Here is a 20,888-nt window from a genome sequence, read left to right as displayed (position 1 = left end):
TTCAGAGACTGCTGGAAAAACGGGGCACGCATGCTCGCACCGAGGGGTGTGGGCCTTGGGTACCATCTGCTTTGGATGTGAGCAACAGAAAACGCATCGTGGGGAATTTTACAATAAGACCAGCTAATTGCACCAGCAACGCTACATAATGCCAGGGATAAATTCCTCCTTAAAAAATACCTTTGATTTGTCTAAGTGCTGAACAATTGCTGTGGTTACTGTAGGGTTTTAATCACGTATATGTGAGCCCCAGATTAGCACATGTTTATTACTTGAACTTGGATAAGTACTGTATTCTACATAGGAATTCATGCAGTTCAACAGCCCACCCCCAACACACACCAGCTCAGCTACACAGCATGTTCCGTTCACAGGGGTGTTGCCATGGAAACAAGACAAGGTTGCGCGTCTCAGCACTTCTGCTGGAGGGCCTGGCCAAGGCTATTAGGCAAGAAAAAGAAAGAAAAGGTATACGGATTAGAAAAAAAAAAGTACGACTACCTCTCTGTGCAGATGACATGATCCTGTATATGGAAGATCCCAAGAAATCCACCGAAACACTATTAAAGCTAATCAACAGTTTCAGGAAGATTGAGAGATACAAGATAAATATACAAAAATCAATTGTATTTCTGTACACTAGCAATAAACAATCTGAAAACAAAACCAAGAAAACTATTTACAATATTTAGAAAAAGTCAAGGAGTGCCTGGGTGGCTCAGTCGGTTAAGCATTCAACTTTGGCTCAGGTCACGATTCCACGGTTGGTGGGTTCGAACCCCGCGTCGGGCTCTGTGGTGACAGCTCAGAGCCTGGAGCCTGTTTCAGATTCTATGTCTCCCTCTCTCTCTCTCTCTCTCTCTCTCAAAAATAAGTAAACATTAAAAAAAAAAGAAAGGAAAAGTTAAAACTATTTATTTACAATAGCATCAAAAGCATAAAATAACTGAAGAATAAATTTAACAGAAGTGAAGACTTATACACTGAAAACCATAAAAATATCATTGAAAGAAGTTAAAGATGTAAATAAATGAGAAGACATCCCATGTTTGTCCTCCTCAAATTGATATACAGATTCAACACAATTCCTATCAAAACCTTCTCTGCCTGTTCAGCAAAAATTGACGCGCTGGCCCTAAAAGTCATGCGGAAATTGAAAGACCCCAGAACAGCCAAGACAATCTTGCAAATGAATAACAAAGTTGAAGAACTCATACCTTCTGATTTCAAAGCTCACTACCAAGCTAATGTAATCAGTGTATTGTAGTACTACCTTAAGGATGGACATATACATAATGGAATAAAATTGAGACTCTGAAAATAAACCTTTATTTATAGACAATTGGTTTTCAACAAAGAGGCCAAAACAATTCGTTGAGAGAACTGTCTTTTCAATGAGGGTGCTGGGACAAAGAGAGGTCTGCCCACAAAAGAATGAATTTGGATCCCTACCTCACTCTATACACAAATGTTACATCCAAGTGGATCCCACACCTAAATGTAAGGACTAAACTTACGACCCTCTTGGAAGAAAACATGTGAGTATATATTTGTGACCTCGGATTAGTCACTGATTCCTTAGATATTTCACCAGTGCACAACGTGACAAAAGACAAAATCAAGTGGACTGCATCAAAATTAAAACTTTTCCTACAAACGATACCATCAGGAAAGTGAAAAGAACCCACAGAATGAGGGAGAATATCTACAGACCACAAATCTGATAAGGGACTCGTATCCAGCATACATAAAGAACTCTTACAACTCAATAATAAAAAGTCAACCCCGTTTTTTTAAATGGTCAAAGAATGTGAATGGACAGCTCTATAAAGGAGATATGCAAATAGCGAATAAACACAAAGAAAGATGCTCAGTGTCCTTAGTCGTCAGGGAAACGCAGATCAAACCCACAATGAGATACCACTTCACGCCCATTAGAATGGTTATGACAGAAGACACCGACAGTAGCGAGTGTTGGCAAGAAAAGGAAAAATTGGCTCATACGTTGTTGGTGGGAATGTAAATGGTGGAGCTGCTTTGGAAAACAGTTTGGCAGGTCCCCAAGATGTTAGAGTTCAATGTGGCCCCGCAGTGCTACTCTTAGTTACCTACTCAAGTAAGAGGAAACAGATGTCAACACAAAAGCTTGTACGTAAATGTTCATAGCATTATTTGTAGTTGCTCCAAAGTGGAAACAACCTGTATGTCCATCAACTGATAAAAAGACCAACCAAATGTGTATTTAGAGAAAAGAGTATTATTTGGCAACACAAGGAATAAAATGCTGATTTATGCCATGACCCAGATGAACCCTGGAAGCCTTTGGCTAAATGAAAGAAGCCGGATACAAACGTCCTCCTCCTGCCTGCTTCCTTTTGTATGAAATGTCCAGAAAAGGCAAATCCATAGAAATAGAGCGTAGATTCGTGGCCAGCCACAGGGTCGGGGGAGGGAGGGTAGGAAGGGGTGGTGGAGGAGGAGCTTGGAGGGAGGGGCGAGAATGACTGCCTGTGGGTACCGGGTTGGTTTGGGGGGGTGGTGATTAAAATGTTCTCTAATTAGGTTAGGGTGTGATTACACAACTCTGCAGAGATAGATACCAAAACCCATTGAATTACACACTTTATTTTTTTTAATTGTCACTTTTACCATGAAGTCTTTTATTTTGTTAAAATATTTATTGTCAAGTTAGCTAACATACAGTGTATACAGTGTATTCTTGGCTTTGGGAGTAGATTCCTATGATTCATCGCTTACATACTACACCCAGTGCTCATCCCAACAGGTGCCCTCCGCAGTGCCCATCACCCATTTGCCCCTCTTCCCCGTCCCCATCCACCATCAGTTTGTTCTCTGTATTTAGGAGTCTCTTATGGTTCGCCTCCCACCTTCTCCATTTGAAACTATTTTTCCCCTTCCCCTTCCCCTCCCCCATGGTCTTCTGTTAAGTTTCTCAAGATCCACAGATGCGTGAAAACATGTGATATCTGTCTTTCTCTGCCTGACTTATTTCATTTAGCATAATACCCTCCAGTTCCATCTATGTTGCTACAAATGGCAAGATTTCATTCTCTTTCATTGCCAAGTAGTATTCCGTTGTATATATAAACCACATCTTTATCCATTCATCAGTTGAATTGGGGCTCTTTCCATACTTTGGCCATTGTTGAAAGCACTGCCATAAACATTGGGGTACATGTGCCCCCATGAATCAGCACTCCTGTATCCTTTGGATAAATTCCTAGTGGTGCTATTATTGGGTCATAGGGTAGATCTATTTTTAATTTTTTGAGGAACCTCTATACTGTCCTCCAGAGGGGCTGCACCAGTTTGCATTCCCACCGACAGTGTAGGAGGGTTCCCGTTTCTCCACATCCTTGCCAGCATCTGTTGTTTCCTGAATTGTTTATTTTAGCCACTCTGACCGGAGTGAGGTCATATCTCAGTGTGGTTTTGATTTGTATTTCCCTGATGATGAGTGACGCTGAGCATCGTTTCATGTGTCTGTTCCATCTGGATGTCTTCTTGGGAGAAGTGTCTATTCATGCCTTCTTCCCATTCCTTCACTGGATTATTTGTTCTTTGGGTGTTGAGTTTGGTAAGTTCTTTATAGATTTTGGATACTAACTCTTTATCTGATAGGTCGTTTGCAAATATCTTCTCCCATTCCGTCAGTTGCCTTTTGGTTTTGCTGGTTGTGTCCTTCGCTGTGCAGGAGCTTTTTATCTTGATGAGGTCCCAGTAGTTCATTTTTGCTTTTATTTCCCTTGCCTTTGGAGACGGGTTGAGTAAGAAGTTGCTGCGGCTGAGGTCAAAGAGGTTGTTGCCTGTGTTCTCCTCTAGGGTTTTGATGGTTTCCTGTCTCACATTCAGGTCCTTCATCCATTTAGAGTTTATTTTTGTGTATGGTGTAAGAAAGTGGTCTAGTTTCATTCTTCTGCATGTTGCTGTCCAGCTCTCCCAGCACCATTTGCTAAAGAGACTGTCTTTTTTCCGTTGGATATTCTTTCCTGCTTTGTCAAAGATGAGTTGGCCATACATTTGTGCGTCCAATTTTGGGTTCTCTATTCTCTTCCATTGGTCTGTGTGTCTGTTTTGTGCCAATACCGTACTGTGTAGATGCTTACGGCTTTGTAGTAGAGGCTAAAGTCCGGGATTGTGATGCCTCCCGCTTTGGTTTTCTTTTTCAACATTACTTTGGCTATTTGGGGTCTTTTGTGGGTCCATACAAATTTTAGGATTGTTTCTTCTAGCTTTGAGAAGAATGCCAGTGCAATTTTGATTGAATTGCACACTTTAAATAGGTGAGCTTTATGGTACACAGATTATATCTCAATAAAGCTCTTTAAAATTTAAAAGTTCCTACAGGTTCAGAACTGCTTAAGCTCTGTTGAGACCAGTTCTCATCTCGTGGTTCTCCCGTGGCATTGTACACTTGTCTTTCAACAGCCGATTCCTAATGGATAACACTAGCACAGCAATTATAAAGAACAAAACAAAACTTGAGTTATTTCATTTCTACCATTCCTGTGGCCACTAGGAGTTGTTTTTACGTTTAAAATTTAAAACAGGGAAACAAGGTGAATCACAAGCTGTAGTCTTTATTTCATTAAGTATGCATTTTAGTTCACATGAGATATTTTCTTGAATTTGAATACTTTAAAAAAAAATTTTTTTAAGTTTATTTTGGAGAGAAAGAGAGAGACAGAGCGTGAGTGGGGGAGGGGCAGAGAGAGAGGGAGACACAGAATCGGAAGCAGCTCCAGGCTCTGAGCTGTCAGCACAGAGCGCCACGTGGGTCTCGAACCCACGAACCACGAGATGGTCACCTGAGCCACCCAGGTGCCCCTGAACACTATCTTTAACATTGAAATTCCTTCTTTTTTACAACTGGTCATTATTTTAAAACCAAAACCAAACAAATAATGACCGCTGCCGATCATGACAGAATTGTTACCGAAACTAATTTTGAAGTGCAGAGGGTAGCGTTAAAACTGATCTGCTCTGGGGGTGCCTGCGTGGTTCGGTCGGTTAAGCGTCCGACTTCGGCTCAGGTCATGATCTCACGGGTTGTGAGTTCGAGCCCCGTGTCGGGCTCTGTGCTGACGGCTCGGACTCTGGAGCCTGGTTCGGATTCTGTGTCTCCCTCTCTCTCTACCCCTCCCCTGCTCATGCTGTGTCCTGCTCTGCCTCTTCAAAAAATAAAACGTTACAAAAAAAAATTTTTTTTAATGATCTGCTCTGGTCGTCACACAGGCCAATGCTCATCCTGGAGGTGGGACGTGTCTGGAAGGGTTGGAACGGCATGTGCTAAACAAGCTGTACCCACAGTAATATATGCTGGCCTGATGCAACTGAACAGTTATTAATAGAATATTGGTACATTTCACGTGTCGGTCGAGTACTTTAACATTGCGTGGGCCATTTCCACATCATAATTTAATCTTCGCAACCCCTGACGCTGAAGTCAGTGCTGAAGAAAAGTAGCGTGTATACGGGATATGTAGCTGGTGTAGTGTTTGGTTGTTTGGCGGTTTTTCTTTGGTTTGGCTTCATCCCTCCGGGCAGCTCCCACGTGGGTGTCTCAGACACTATGCCAAAGGAAACCCTCTACCTCCACGGCGTCTAATGTACTCATTCAGTGCGTTTATCTCTCGGGTGAGCATTTTGTTGTTCGTTCCCAGCGTTTGCTTCTGTGGGATCCCTCCTGGGATAATTTGTTCTAACTCACACCTGCTATCCTTCCTTCCTTCCTTCCTTCCTTCCTTCCGTCCTTCCGTCCTTCCGTCCTTCCGTCCTTCCTTCCTCGCTCCTTGCCGAGCTCCCTTTCTCCTATCTGCTCTCCCGACTGCTCTTCCTGTCTGCTTCCTATCCTCTTATCTGCTCTTCCTCGATCCGCCCTTGCAAAGTTTCTCTGTGTCCCCACACCCTGAACTCAGCCGTTTCGGTGCAAACATTTCAAACGGACACCAGCCTTTCAATTAAGAAAATCAAAGGTCAGAAGAAACACCAGTGTTCCACCCCGCACACGGCTAAGTTCAAAGTAGAGAGCAATGTGCTTAATTTTATAGAATGTAAAATATTCCCAGGCACAAGCTTAAAAGGATTAAGTAAGCACACACGCCCAGAAAGGCATCTAACTCTTCTAACTAGTCGTCCCGTAACGGTCACGCGCTGGCGTCGACACGGATAAAGCGACAGGTTCTCTTCGCATCCGTCACGGAGGGCTGTTACTTTTTCGCTGGCCGGAGTGAGCTCGCCAGTGCCGTGCTCAGCTGGACCTTGGGGAAATATACTGAAGTGTGTTATGCACACAGATACTGAGAGATGCCTCATAAAAACCCAGACTACTATAAAACAGTTCGGGAACCACTGATGTGTAGATGACTACGTTTAAAGTGGCCAATTCTAGAAGCCACCACATTCGTAGTTTTAATGAGCCCTGACTTTGGTGCTCAAACATTGCGTGCTAAAAACAGACATAACTCAGCCATTGGCATTGCTTGGGCGTTTCCAGTCGCTTTTTCTAAAAGCAGAGGGAGGGGGAGAAAGCATTTGGCAGGCACGGTGATGGATGAGCAGGGCGGCTTATTTTCCATTTTTAAACAGGGGGACCGCAAGCAAATATCGGGCCACTCTTACGGTCTGGGCGCAGAGCAACGGACTCCGCTTGATGAAGCACCTTTCAAGCCTCAGGTAACCCCGAGCGTTTTAGAGCCTCATCAGTTACACGCTGGTAATACAGTCCCCGAAGACAAACAAAGCATCCATTATGCGCTCGCCGCAGTAGCTCACGCGCGTTTCTGGTCATTACTGCGATCATTCATTATTTATTCGGAGCCGCAAGCGCACACGCCACACTGTAAAATGGATGTAATGTGCCAATTACCCTAATGTTGATTAACCGAGAAAGAAAATGGTCAAGTTTCCGAGACCGTCAACTATCCCCTTGGAAAGGGGGGAAACGGACAGCAGACGGCCGTGGGTGGCGGGTGGGGCGATTCTACGTTTTCCCGACATCTGCCTGCCGCACGAGACGGCCCCTCCGTGGCCCATCACGAGGCCGCCCTCCTGGGCTTCGGCTGAAATCATGAGCCGCGCATCTTTCTGCACATTTCCTGCAGAAATGCGTCCCCATCAATACTGTGGCAGAGTGAATTTCAAGGTATCTTTCCCCCCATGAGATATATAGACGGCTATCATCATATTTCATAGCTCAAGCAATTGAAAACTGTTGAATGTATATTACTAGCCTACAGATGGGAACATTTTCCTCCTGGATTTAAGCCATGCTTTCTGCAGGAATTAAAGGGGAAACACACACACACACACACACAAGTCAAGGGTCATTTAAGGTGTTCAGCATACAGGAACCTCTCAGCGGGTTGTTGTGTTGTTGTTTTTTTATCAGCGTGCGGTAATACAGATCCCCTGACACCCTTCTGAGTCATCTCAGCATAGGGAGATGGGATGGAAACATTCTGAAACGGAGAGGAATGAACACGAAGGGGCCGAGACAGCAGTAACAGCATAAAAGCACAAAGTACGTAAAACGTAATTAAAGGCTGGAAGGCTCTTTTGCTCCTGATGCTATTTTCGGGGGTACTAATATATACAATGGCAGCGAGGTGTGGCATCTGGGAGAAAAGCAATATATTAATTCTCAGATCAATAGTTTGTGAAATGCCTTTTTGCTGTCCCAAGCGCACGACCGTTTCAGTGATAAGGAGTGATTTTCCTGGAGTCGAAGCTGGCTGCCACCAGATGGGATTGCTCTCTGGAGGGGAGGCGGGGGGGAGCAGCAGCCGAGGAGCGGTCATCAAAGAGCAAGAACCTCATCGTCCCCCGGGTCCCCGCCCTCGTGCTGTTTTGCTCTCGGCGCAGCACAGAAATGTCTCAGAACCCAGCGCGACTGGCGGCGACTGGCTCGGTGCTACGGCTCTAGGTAACACCAGCCTCTCATTCCTCCTCCTGCTGCCCTCCTGTCGGGGCTCCGGCAGCTCTTAACCTGCTGTCGATGGCTAGAATCGTTCCGGGGGCAGCAGAATTGAAGGTCGGAGTGTTGGTGAACTCTTTGAGATCTTTTGGGGAACAATAATGAAAATGGGGGGGGGTCGCAGGCAAAGCTGGTAAATTAGGGCAGTGGAATGAATTTAATGAAAAGCAGCCGCTGTGCAGCTACGGCCCGACTCCCCGCTGGTCAGTTTGGGGTGACCCCATGGCGGGAAACTCTGCTGTGCACACCTTCCTGGGGCAGCCTGCCCCCTCCAGGGGAGCTCACTCTACGGGCTCCTGTGGCTCCAGCTGGGGTCCCTCCCTCCCCGTTCAGCATTTACACACACACGCACGCACACACGCACACACACACACACACACCCTTCTGCTCTTGGGCTCTCCTCGCTTTCCCTCTAAAAGCATCTCTTCTTGAAATAACCCCCGGATCCCGCCTCTGCTCCAACGGGGAGAAAGCTGGGCCTGGACACAGGTGAGCACCAGCGCCTCCTTCCTTTCTCAGCTGCCCAACATCCGGGAAGACGGGGTCTCCTGGAGTTCTCTCAATGGCTGGCCAGGGGGACAGACGGGGATCCTGACATGGACCAGACCTGGGTCTCAGGCTGCCCCCGCAAACGCTGAAGGCCACAGCACACCCTGCAGAGACAGGCCTCGCCTGTGGGAGGAAACACGGGCCCCGAGGAAGAGCCTGCTGAGGCGTGCCAGGTGACCCCTCAGCACAGGCTGCAGGTGGCCTTCGGGGCTGGGGAAGACCGTGGCAGATACCCACCCAAGCCAAGGTAGAGGCAGCCAGGCCGGACACGCGGGTGTTCAGGTGCAGGAGCAAGACGTGGGCCCCGAATTCCAGCAGGGGGAGCGGCACCCAGGCGAGAAAGACACCTGCAGACCCTGGGAACCAGAGGGCAGAGTCTGGGGACCCCAAGTCTTCCTGGTGGCCCTCCAGATCCCACAAGCAAGCCACTCTTCTCCCACACGGTCCAACACCATCCAGGGGAGCCCAGAGGGAGGGGCAGCCATAGGAGAGACGAAACGTTTTATTCCAGAACATTCTACCTGAAGGCACTGTGAAATTAGTGCAGCCACCTACATTTTAAGGCAGGGAGAGCAAAAACTTTGACTTGTCCTACTTACACAGAGAAGGGGCCCAGAAGGAAGACAAGATCGCTTCCAAATAAAACGGGTTTTTCTCCAGACTCACATCCGGTAGCGTGAGTGACCCTGTGGCCCCAATGCACGTGCACATGGTGACAGCTTGAATGCAGGGAGCTTCGGGGACTAAACCAACCAGCTCCCTCGTGGGGCTTTGTTATTCAGGGGTTCCCTCCCCGGCTTCTCATAGACATGATACGTTTTCTCATAAAAGAATTACGTGTATATGGAAACACGTTTTCCGGTGGAAAAGGACATCGAGGGAAGGGCAAAAATCACCCACACTGGCCCCGTTTGCTCTTTGCCTAGCTCAACCCCTCGGGAATGACATCTGGGGACAAATAAGGTTTTCAGGTGGATCTGGCATCAGACCTGGTCCGCTCCCGTAATCACACGGTTGCTGGTTGTTCTGGTGACGAGGCGTCTTTCCTGAGAGGTCAGGTGCGCGCTGACTTTCTTCCCAGGCTTGCCGCCCCTTTACTGTTCTTTTTTTGTTTGTTTTTGGGTTTTTTTTGCTGTTCTCATGGACTTCTTTCGCTCGTTCTCGGAACTCGTGTCCTCCTCTTAGATTGCCTTTTCATGTTGTAGTACATTCTCGAGTAATTTTTTTTTTTTCTCCCTGAGAAGTGCTTGGGAAGTAAATTTCCAAAATCCCTGCATGTCTAAGAATGTGTTTATTTTGTTCTCACACTTGATTGATTATTTGGTTGAATACAGAACTCCACGTTTAGAGTAAATCTCCCAGAGAACGCTGGAGCATTACTTCGTTATCTCTTTGCTGGAAGATAATCCAGTGCTGCTGATGAGAAGCCAGAGTGCCACCTGATCCTTGGCCTTGGCTTGCATTTTTTCTCTCTTTAGAAGATTGTAGAAGCTTCTCATCGCCCACCTTTTTTTTTTTTTTTTTTTTCTCTGCTATTTCATGAGGATGTAGCAAGGTCCGGAACTTTATTCATTCTCCATGGGGGTTCTCAGAGGGCCCTCTCACTGTGGACAGCTGTCACTCCTCAGCTCTGACAAGTATTACTGTCACCGTTTCGTGACTCGCTTCCTCGATAGTCTCTCTCCCTGCCTCAGTGCCTCTCAAGTGGCTGTTGGCCTCTTCGGAGTCTATCCCATGACATCTCAACTTGTAGCTCTCACTTTTCGTTTCTGTGTGGGTTTTATTTTATTTATTTGCCAGCCTAGGAGACCTCCCCGATGGACATCTCCCGGTCCCTCTATGGTGTTGTACCTACTAACTTCTTGTGTTTTAGCAACTGTGATTCGTATTTCCGTAAACTGTCCCTCTGTTCAGGCGGCCTGTTTTGTTGCAATCTGTTGTTACTTTGCAGGTGTAATTTCTGCTGGAATTTCTCTTGGGATACTCATTACAGGGTTTTTGTTTTGTTTTGTTTTGTTTTGTTTGTTTTTTAGGTAGAGGGTTGGAGAATGTCTTCTACTATAAATAGTTCAGGAGGCACCGCTTTATGGGGCCAGGTTGGGGGACATCGGCTGTCTCACTGCTGTATGTCACATGAAGAGGGGTCTCCTTGCCACGGTCCCCACTTGAGAGCCCTTGCTCAGAGCAGAAATATTAGAAATATTTCTTTGGCCTTAAAATTTTTTTTTTTAATTTTTTTTTCAACGTTTATTTATTTTTGGGACAGAGAGAGACAGAGCATGAACGGGGGAGGGGCAGAGAGAGAGGGAGACACAGAATCGGAAACAGGCTCCAGGCTCTGAGCCACCAGCCCAGTGCCTGACGCGGGGCTCGAACTCACGGACCGCGAGATCGTGACCTGGCTGAAGTCGGACGCTTAAACGACTGCGCCACCCAGGCGCCCCAAAATTTTAAATTTTCTAGTAGCAACATCAAAAAACAGATGAGATTCATTTTAATAATATATTTTATTTGACTGAACATATTGAGAATACTGTTATTTCAACATGCGATCATTATCAAAATTATGAATGAGGTATTTTTGTATTCTTTCTAAAAAATGTTTATTTTTTATTTAATTTTTTTTTCAATGTTTATTTATTTTGGGGACAGAGAGAGACAGAGCATGAACGGGGGAGGGGCAGAGAGAGAGGGAGACACAGAATCGGAAACAGGCTCCAGGCTCTGAGCCATCAGCCCAGAGCCCGACGCGGGGCTCGAACTCACGGACCGCGAGATCGTGACCTGGCTGAAGTCGGACGCTTAACCAACTGCGCCACCCAGGCGCCCCAAAAATGTTTATTTTTTTTTTTAATTTTTTTTTCAACGTTTATTTATTTTTGGGACAGAGAGAGACAGAGCATGAACGGGCAAGGGGCAGAGAGAGAGGGAGACACAGAATCGGAAACAGGCTCCAGGCTCTGAGCCATCAGCCCAGAGCCTGACGCGGGGCTCGAACTCACAGACCTGCGAGATCGTGACCTGGCTGAAGTCAGACACTCAACCGACTGCGCCACCCAGGCGCCCCAAAAATGTTTATTTTTTAAAGAGAGAGAGAGAGCACGTGCACATGAGCAGGAGAGGGGCAGAGACAGAGGGAGAGAGAGAATCCCAAGCAGGCTCCACACGTTCAGCGGGGAGCCTGACTCAGGGCTCAATCTCAGGAACCGTGAGATCATGATGTGAGCCAAAATCGGGAGTAAGATGCCCAACCGACTGAGTCACCCAGGTGCCCCTTTTAAGTCTTCAAAATCTGGTGTGTCTTTTACACTTTTAGCGCCTGAATTCAGACTCTATATTTTCCTTGAAAATACTTGACCTCTATGTAGATTTTCTAAAGTTCACAGTTGAAAAAGGAGATTAATATGCTCAAATTGCATATTAATGTAACACAGTTAAAAGTTTTCCGGTAGCAGATTCAAGTATCGGTTTTTAGATTTTAATTAAAGTTAACGAAAGTCGAGTGGAATTTTAAATTCCACTTCTTATCCACACCAGCCACACGTCAAGCGCTCAGTAGCCAAGTGTGACTAGTGGCTGCCATATTGGACCACACGGTTCTGTATCTTCATAGGGGGTTGGGTTCCACGGTGTATACATTTCTCAAAACGTATTTGGTGGTATAGTTAAAATCCATAAATTTTACCTGAAACCGCCTCCTGTTGATGATATGCACGTATGTAAATTTTACCCAAAAAAAACACCTCTAGTTAATAATACGCATGACGAAGTATTTACAGGTGAAGTATGCTGATGTTTTCAACTTACTTTGCAACACATAATAAGAAACAAGGATTGGGGCGCCTGGGTGGCTCAGTCGGTAAGCATCCGACTTCGGCTCAGGTCACGATCTCGCAGTTCGTGAGTTCGAGCCCCGTGTCGGGCTCTGTGCCGACAGCTCAGAGCCTGGAGCCTGCTTCGGATTCTGTGTCTGTTTCTCTCTCTGCCCCTTCCCCACTCGTGCTCTGTCTCTCTCTCAAAAATAAACAAACATTGAAAAATAAATAAATAAGGATTGATTTCTACACGGGTACATGATAAATCAAATACAGCAGAATGTTCATTTTAGAGTGAGGTGGGTGGGATATATGGGTGTTCACCATAAAATTTTTCTAACTTTTCTGAATGCTTAAAAACTCTATTAAGGTGTTGGGGAGAAAAAGAGACAGGTCTTCACCGACCTATACCTGCATGTAATCCGCTGCTCAATCTCAGAAACACAGCGTGGACTGAAAGAAGCCAGCCCCACAAGAGAATCTACGTAAGGCTCCGTTTGCACAAAGTTTTTGGACGTTATAGGCACAACTGACCTCCGCTGTTCGAGGTCAGAATGTGGTGATCTGTGGTGGGGAGGGGGCCTCAAAGGGGGCATAACTGGAAGTTCCGGGGTACCCTTCACACACTGCACGGGGGACACCCGACTTCTCTAAGACCACACCGCCTGATTTCAAGGTTTCCCGGAGTGTGCCAGGGAGATCGCTGCTCCCAGGCGAGTCTTCGGGGAACAAGGACTTGGAGGCGCTGGGCCTCGGTGCCGTTTCTCTGGGGAACTTTCCGTGCGCGCGTGGATTGCGTTCTTGAGCCTGATCCGCGAGAAGGAAACCCCTGTTCCTTGGCCCCTGGCACGTGTGCACCACCAACACTACGCCCCTCAAGACTGCCGAGACTTCAGACCCCCCTGTGATCCTGCCATGATTTACTTCTCTCTCGCTTAGTGGCTTCACGAACCAAACGCCTCTCCCTTTGGTGGCTCGAGGAACCCTTCTCCGAGAACTTAAAACATGAGGCAGGAGGGCACGTTCTTGAGCTATCACAGGGGGAATCAAAGGAGGGGCAGAGGGAGAGAAGAGTGGTAAACTGAGGCAGAACAGGAGAGGTGTGGGGGCAGCAGGGTAAACCGTGGCAAATCAGCAAGGAGACTAAGCCCCAGTATTCTCAGAATGCCTCCAGCGCACCCAGATTTTTAGCTCGTGATTCAGGACCGTCCTGCCCACTCGGTGCTCCTGTGCTGGTCGTGAAAGAGCAAGGCCTCCAGGGGCCTGTGGCGGGGAAATTACTAGAATTACAGAAACGTCGACCTCCAGAAATTACAGTTTCTGGGTCGTGGAGCAGAACTTTGAGAGCACAAGTGGGGGTGGGTGTGCCGGGCCCAGGACAGCTGGGGCTGGGGAGAGGGCACAGGCGGGTCTGTCACCACGAAGTGCCTGGGAGGGGAGCCAGAGGCCCTTGGAGGAGACATGACCCCCAGGCAAGCCCAAGGAAGTTTCCAGAACAGAGGCTGAGGGCAGGGAGAAGCCTGGAAGGACCCAAGGACTCTGGATTCCTTGTTTCCCTCTCCGTTGTGGGAAAAGCCTCCCGCCAAACCACAAGGAAAGGTCTGGGAGTTCTTAAAAACGTGACAAGTTGCTTCTGAGGGGCAGCTGCTTAAGCCCTCCACCCAGGGCGGGAGGAGGGGGCGTCCCGCCCAAGGTGACAACCGTTCCTTGCAGCCTCCCAGGGCTGGGGTGGTGGACTGGGGGTGCGGCAGGCGCTGGGGCTCCCCCACCCGGGAGGGGGCCCCTCAGCCTCCCCTCCCCTCCCCGCCTGAGGACCCAAGCCCCGCCCCGCCCCCTCTTCCTTATCTCTTTCTAACCTTTTGCATTTTTTAGTCTCATTTCCTGTCGGGTTTTGCATTTCCCTCCCCCTGCCAGCCTATGACACACTTTCTCTCCTTTTTTCTTTCTTTCACCTCCTCTGGCCTCCAGACTCAGGCCTGGGCGGCGCACAGCCCCCTCCCGGCCCTGCAACCCCTGGGCGGGCGGTGCCCCTCGGACGGGACGGCCGGGCAGGGCCCGGGCCCAGGGGGAAGCCGGCGGCCTGCGCGGAGGAGGCGGCCGGCGGCGGCTGGCAGAGCATGAGCCCCCCAGGTAGGCACCAGCGGACGCGGGGGTGGGGGGCGCATTGTGGGGATGCCGCTGTGGGGGGACGCCGTCGGGGGAGGGGAGGGGTGCGTCTGGAGGAGAGCACACATGCGGGGGTGGGGACGGCGTGGGGTAGGGGGACGATGACGCAGCAGGGCCGCGGGGGTAGGTTGGGGGGGGCGCAGTCGTTGAGGGGGGTGCGGCTGGGGGAGAGCACATGCGGGGTGGGGGCGATGTGAGGGGTCTGGGCTCACCCGTCCTCGCCCTCCTGGCCCCTGGGAGCTGGTCCAGCATCCCTCTCTCCCCCTCCCTTCTTTTTCGACCTCACTTTCCCGGTCCCCCCCTTCCTGCCCTCCCCCTTCCCATCCAAGTCTGATTTCTTCCACTTTCCGCCTCCCTGTGTCCCCTCCGTGCCTCTCCGGGACAGTCTGTCTCCCTTCGGTGTCTCCGCCTGGCAGGGCCCCCACGCCCCTGTAGCACTGGCCTGGCAGGGCGCTCCTGAGTGCACCTGCCCCACACAGAGGAAGAGAACCTTTTCTAACACCTGAAAGGACAGGAAGTTTCCAGACCACAGCGAAGCCTGACTCAGAGGCTCCCGAGAAGGTGGGGCCCCAGGCGGCGGAGGGGAGGGACAGCCTCTCCCATGGGGAGTCTACGGAGGGGGGCAGGAGGGGCCCCCGGCTCCCCGCACAGCCAGGAGGAGGTCCCAGTGACCTCGGGGCACGGACCGCCCCCACAGGGTTAGGCTGGAAGCCCCCACCCCCACCCCAAGCTCTGCTGAGCCCTGGGGCACAGTGGGATGGGCCCCAGGGAGACCCTAAGGCTGTAGGAGCCTCACACTCCCTGCCTGAGCTCCGGTTTGTGACATTGTGAGCTTCCGGGCACCAGCTCAGGAGAGTGTCAGCACAGGGCCCTTTGCTTAATCCTGGTCTTGGACCAAACTGACCTCTGTGCCCGGACTGCCCTCAAAGCCCTTGATTTGTAGTTCAAAAAAGTTCTCTTGACATTTACAACTTCTCTTGAAGGTATAAGGTCCTCAACCTTCCAGAAAGGGAAAGACCCGTCGGTCCGTCGCTTGACAGTTATAGAGTACCTATTCCGTGTGTCCTGTGCCCCGGAGATCCTCAGGGCTGTGCATTAATGCGGGGGCTAGAATTGAAGCTAAAACTCTCCGCCTCTGTCCGTCCCCTGAATGTCCACCTCTCTCCACCCCCGAGGAAGCTGTAAAACATGATGCTTCTGCCCAGAGTCAGAGGGGATCTGAGGCCACAGGGAGCCTGGCCCTCAGCCTGGCCCACACTCCAGCTGAAGGGTTTGGACCTGTGTGGTTTTAATCGCACCAGTATCCAAATGGAAGGCGGGTAGCCCCACCAGTGCACGCGGTCTGGAGTCAGCGCACGAATGATCCTTTATGCGATGTTTTTCTTAATCGTGGTAAAGCACGCGTAGCATAGAACGTACCTTTGCCACCCCTGTTAGGTCCGCAGTTCGCTGGTATTAAGGACATTCACGCTGCCGTGCACCCACGTCCGGACCTTCTTCATCGTCCCAGTCTGAGACTCTGTCCCCACTAAACACGAACCACTGCCCCACCCCCGCCCGTTCCTGGCATCCACCCCGCTCTCTGTGTCTGTGGGTCTGACTCCTGCAGGAACGTCATACAAGGGGAGCCACAGCGCTTGTCTTTTCGTGACTGGCTTCTTGCAACGAGCATCGTGTCCTCAAGGCTCATCTGTGTTGTAGCGCGTGTCTGAATTTCCTTCCTTTTTAAGGCTGAGTGGTAGTCCACTGTGTAGATGAACCCGGTTTTGTTTATCCACTCGTGTATGTGATCTTCTAAAATGACTCGTGAACCTCATAGTTCTTCAAAGGACGATTTGAATCAGCCTGTGGGCATTGTCTAGGTGACGCTGCCCTGGGCACTGTGGGGGACCCACAGAAGGGACGGGACGCCCAGATGTCCTTGCCCTAGGTAGTCTGTGCTGTGCCGTCTGGGTACATCGTGGCCAGAGTATACTGAGACTCTGAGATGTTACAGAATTGCGGGTGTGTGGCCGTGGGAGGCGAGGCTGGCACCTGGTGGCTCTCAGAGGCTGCGGGGATTGGTGGAAGGTTCCGGGCTGAGACGGTGCGGGCAGGGCCCCGTCCCGATGCCTTCCTCACTTTCCTTCGTCGTGTTTCTACGCCCTGGCGAGAGTGGGCTGGCTTCCCAGGACGGAAGGGCCGTGTGTCTGGGTAGATGGGGGGTGGGGGCCGGTGGACGGTGAAGGCAGCCGCTCTCTGCCCGTCGTGCGAGGAAGGCCACACTGGAAGGACGGTCCGCGGAGCTCCGCGAGGCAGTCTTCAGGCCGCCTTCCGCTGGGGCTCGCCTTGGCTCCGCGCTCAGCCTCAGAGCCAGGGCTCCCTGGTGACGGGGACCGGGGTCACAACTCCCACGTGGGCCGGGAGCCCCAGACGCCCAGCCCGACGCAAGTGTGGCCTGCTGGTCTTTTGGTGCCACCTGATCCGTGAACATTTTTACAAGGTCCGATCGAGGCCCGAAGGCAGTCGGAGGTCTGTGTTCCACCTGTCGGGTCCGAGGCCGGCCGGGCCGGTGGGAGGGCGCATCCTGCCGTGTGCCCAGACGCGCCTGCTCCTCTGCGCTCAGCCTCTGACCTTGGACAGCCCGTCATGGCAGCTCTGTGAGAGCCGTTTCTCCTCCGTGAAATCCGGACGTCAGTGCGGATGATTTTCAGGATTGTGGGTTACACCAAGCATAAAATGGAGAACACAAAATGTGACAGATGACAACCTTCGCTGGCATTCCTGGCATCGGGGGAGGTGAGGTGGCACGTCGAGGTCCGGGCTGGGGGCTGGAACCCCAGCTTTCCCACACAGCCCGGCTGGGTGGGCCCCGTCACCCGGTTTCCTTCCCCGCAAACCCCACCTTCCTGGCGGTTGCGTGGATGGTGCCGCGTTACCTGATCGGCCGAGAAAATATTCAGATTGATTTAAATACAGGATCAGAAAGAAAAGGAAAAGACAACTTTTGAGGAAGCCGCTTAGAAACACTTGTCTTCTAAGGACAGTTGAAAGCGGCCGATTCCCAGATGCCAGCCCCGAGCGGGGCCACGCTGCGCGGGAGAAACACGCCCCTGCATGGTCCCCCGACCTGTCTGCGAGCCCCTCCTGTGCTGCGGGTCAGCGGTTCTAATGGGCTGACTGTTTGGGTTGTGATCGGTTCAGGGCTCTGAGATGATGATGGCCCCTGTCACGTTTGTGTTAGGGTGTCCAGTGCCCATGGGTAACGGGACTGCCGAGGGGTATACTGTTCCCCCCTCCCCGGGCTTGCGCCCTCCCGTCCTGCGCCAGCCCCGTGGTCAAGCTCACTCAGGCACGTCCGTCAAAGCCCCCCACACAGCTCAGGGCAGGGGGGTCATTCCTCGGTGGGTGACTCTCCTTGCTAGTGGCTGAGCCGGAGGGAGTGGTGTGCAAACTCCATACCCCGAAGGAGGGCTCCCTCCTGCCCGTGGGGTTTCTGTTTCTAGGGTGTAGGCTTCCCGCCTGTCCCGCTCCCACTCAGGAATGGGCAGGCCTCAGACACACGTGTGGCCATGACAAGAGTCCCCGCCCCCCGCTCTGTCCCACGTAGACCCTGCTTTTCTGCAGTCACTGCCACCCCCTGGGGCTGGCACCGTCCATGAGGAGGCAGCGTCCTTTAGTGGCAGGATCTGTGGTCTCGGAGCCAGGCAGACAGGGCGTCATCCATGCTGGCTCTCCAGCACGCTGGCTGTGTGACCTCATGGAAGTCATCACCTCTCTTAAGCTCAACTGCGCGTGTGTAAAATGGATATAAACACACACCCCCCCCCCCCCCGGGGCACCTGGCGGGCTCAGTCGGTTAAGCATCTGACTTCGGCTCGATCTCATGGTTCCCGTCGGGCTCTGTGCTGACAGCTCAGAGCCTGGAGCCTGCTTTGGACTCTGTGTCTCCCTTTCTCTCCGCTCCTCCCCTGCTCACGCTCTGTCTCTCTCTCTCTCAAAAATATATAAACATTTAAAAAAAAATACCACCCCTACTTTAATGTAGACCAAAATGTTTCCAAAGGAAGTAATCTGACAGCTTCTGCTTTTAAAGCCCTGCTTCTGACTTGGTTATTTGTGAGGGGGGTGGGGGCAGGAGGCAGAACAGAAGTGAGGAGTTAAATACGAAGCAATATATAGGCACAGAGCTATCTCCTAATTTACAAAAAAATCAATGAGAGGCAGGAATCGGCAAGCTTTTTCTGTAAAGGTCCAGACAGTAAATATTTTAGGCTTTTCGAGCCAGACGGTCGCTGTGGAGACCACTCGGCTCTGTTCTTTGCAGTGTGAAAGCAGGTGTCCCCACAGGTGAGTGTGGCCAGAGTGGGCCCGTGGTGCAAAACGGGCAGCGCGGGCTTGGCCCTTGACCATCATTTGCCAACCCCGGAATTGGGGACCTTGACCCGAGAGGAAAATTCTTGAAGACACGAGCAAACGGAATATGAACACAGCCGGCCCCGGGCCTCATCGCTAATGAAACGTGTGCAAAATAACACAGTAACGCAGCAGGGGCACTCCCGTTTCTACCGATTGCACTGGCCAAGGTCAAAAGGTTGAGGGGCAGCAGACGCTCATGCACGGTGGCTTTGACAATATTCACCAGCAGATGAAGCGAATAAAGCCTCCGGTCTAGGAATCCCACTTCCAAGAAATTATCTCACAGATAGACTTTTTCTGCACACCAAAATTCACCGAAGCATTGCTTACCCAAGAAAAAGTTTGAGGCCTCACAAATGCGCCCCAAGAGTGAGGTCCATCCGTACGGTGGCATTCTGTGAGGCCATTAATTGGACCAGGGGGATCTCTAGCAGACATCTGGGAAGTTTCTGGAAACAAAAAACAAAAAACAAAAACAAAACCTAGCACACATAAGAAGGTCTCTTTTTAGGGACCTAGGCGGGAGAGGTATGTATTTCATATTTTGTATTTTGCATCCCTCTCTTTTGGTTTTGTGGAGCTGTTTTGTTTTTACCAAGAGCACGTGCTGTCTTTACGATCAAGAAAACAACACTGAAGAGTAAGGTGACACAGAGTGTCCAGGGCCGTCCCCAGCCCGTGCTTTGGGCCCCATCCTAGTTTCTCTCGGTCCCAACCTCCTGCCTCTCGCCCCGCCTTCCGATTTCAGCTGTGTCCCAGTAAGAGAAATCACGGGGTGTCACTTCCCAAATCCCAAGTGCACAGCTCATGAGTTTTTCCATCTGCCCTCGTAGCCAAGCACCCACACAGACACAGGGGTCCTGTCCAGGGCCCCCCCAGGACAGGGGGGCAGGGACACAGGCCCCTTCCCTGTCGCCAACCCCCCGCCCGCTTTGCCTGTCCCTGAACGTCACGTAATGGAATCACGCGGCAAGTGTGACCCTGCTGAGACCCGACCGTCAGCATCGTGGACCTTCGTCTCCCGCTCGCTGCCGAGTTGGGTGCCCCTGCGTGGACGTCCGTGGTTTCTCAAGCCGCTGGTCCCACCGCTGGTACACATCTGTGTGTTTGCGCTCCGGGGCTGTTATGATAAAGCTGCTGTGAACACTTTTGTGGAAGTCTTGGTGGTGATGACCCATTTTTTTTTTTTTTAATCCGAAGGTGAACAGAAGCCCCGTGTCAGCATTGCTGAGCTTTCGTAAATCGTTATTTCAGGGGATGAACATCGGAACGAAGGGAAACTGTGTCTTACTAACATTAGTGCGTCCTTCCTTGTCTGAGTGAGGATTATGTGATTCATTGAAGTTTCCTAAGAAGAAATGGCCTTTATTTAAAAATAAATAAATAAAAGGGATTTGAGTGTCAGCGCAGCAGGAAACGCTCGGTTGAATAGTAATGACACCTCACACTTCTGGGCCAGGCTCTAGTCTCCAATTCTCAGATGCTTTTCCAAACCCGACTTGTCAACCTCCATCGCGCCTGGGGTGCCGTGGCCTGTGGTCATCCTTGTTCGCAAAGAGGTGTGCAGAGATCCCCATTCCTGGGGACGTTCCGGGGTGGGGGGCGTTCTCTGTCTCTGCAAATCCCGTCTCCCCCGGCCCTTAGGGGAGATTCTGGTTGCATTCGGGGACGTTTCAGGTGTCGGAAGAAAGCGGCCTAGGAAGGAAAGGGCGCTTTTCTCTCTAAATGTCCCAAGTTCAGGAGACCGCCCGCCTAGGGCAGAGTACAGGACCGTTCACGTGGAGTGGACCAGTCTCCTGTCCCTTAATGTTGTCATTGTTCATGGTTTTTACCTAGTGCTCTGTCTTTCTTAACTAATTAAAACTTTTGTTTTGGTTTTAATTTATTTTTATTTTAGAGAGAGAGCACACAAGTGGGGAGCAGGGGCAGAGAGGGAGACACAGAATCGGAAGCAGGCTCCAGGC

At 50.6% G+C, this 20,888-nt stretch overlaps 1 protein-coding gene across 3 annotated transcripts in view; it reads left to right on the top strand.

Moving 5' to 3' along the window:
• Positions 1-20,888, top strand: part of CARD11 (caspase recruitment domain family member 11) — a 143,938-nt gene that overhangs the window by 14,217 nt on the left and 108,833 nt on the right. The window contains exon 1 of one of the 3 annotated variants that reach the window (XM_043559581.1): positions 14,322-14,490. The exons of 1 other annotated variant lie outside the window; for it this stretch is intronic. The gene's annotated coding sequence lies outside the window, so the exon portion shown is untranslated. Of the gene's footprint in view, positions 1-14,321; positions 14,491-20,888 lie in introns of those variants that run through there. One more of the 3 variants, XM_043559577.1, reaches the window with a different exon arrangement.

The sequence above is a fragment of the Prionailurus bengalensis genome, chromosome E3 (assembly GCF_016509475.1).
Source record: "Prionailurus bengalensis isolate Pbe53 chromosome E3, Fcat_Pben_1.1_paternal_pri, whole genome shotgun sequence".
Lineage (NCBI taxonomy): Eukaryota > Metazoa > Chordata > Mammalia > Carnivora > Felidae > Prionailurus > Prionailurus bengalensis.
Note: the sequence above shows the minus strand (reverse complement) of the source record. Positions and strands in the feature narration are given on the sequence as shown.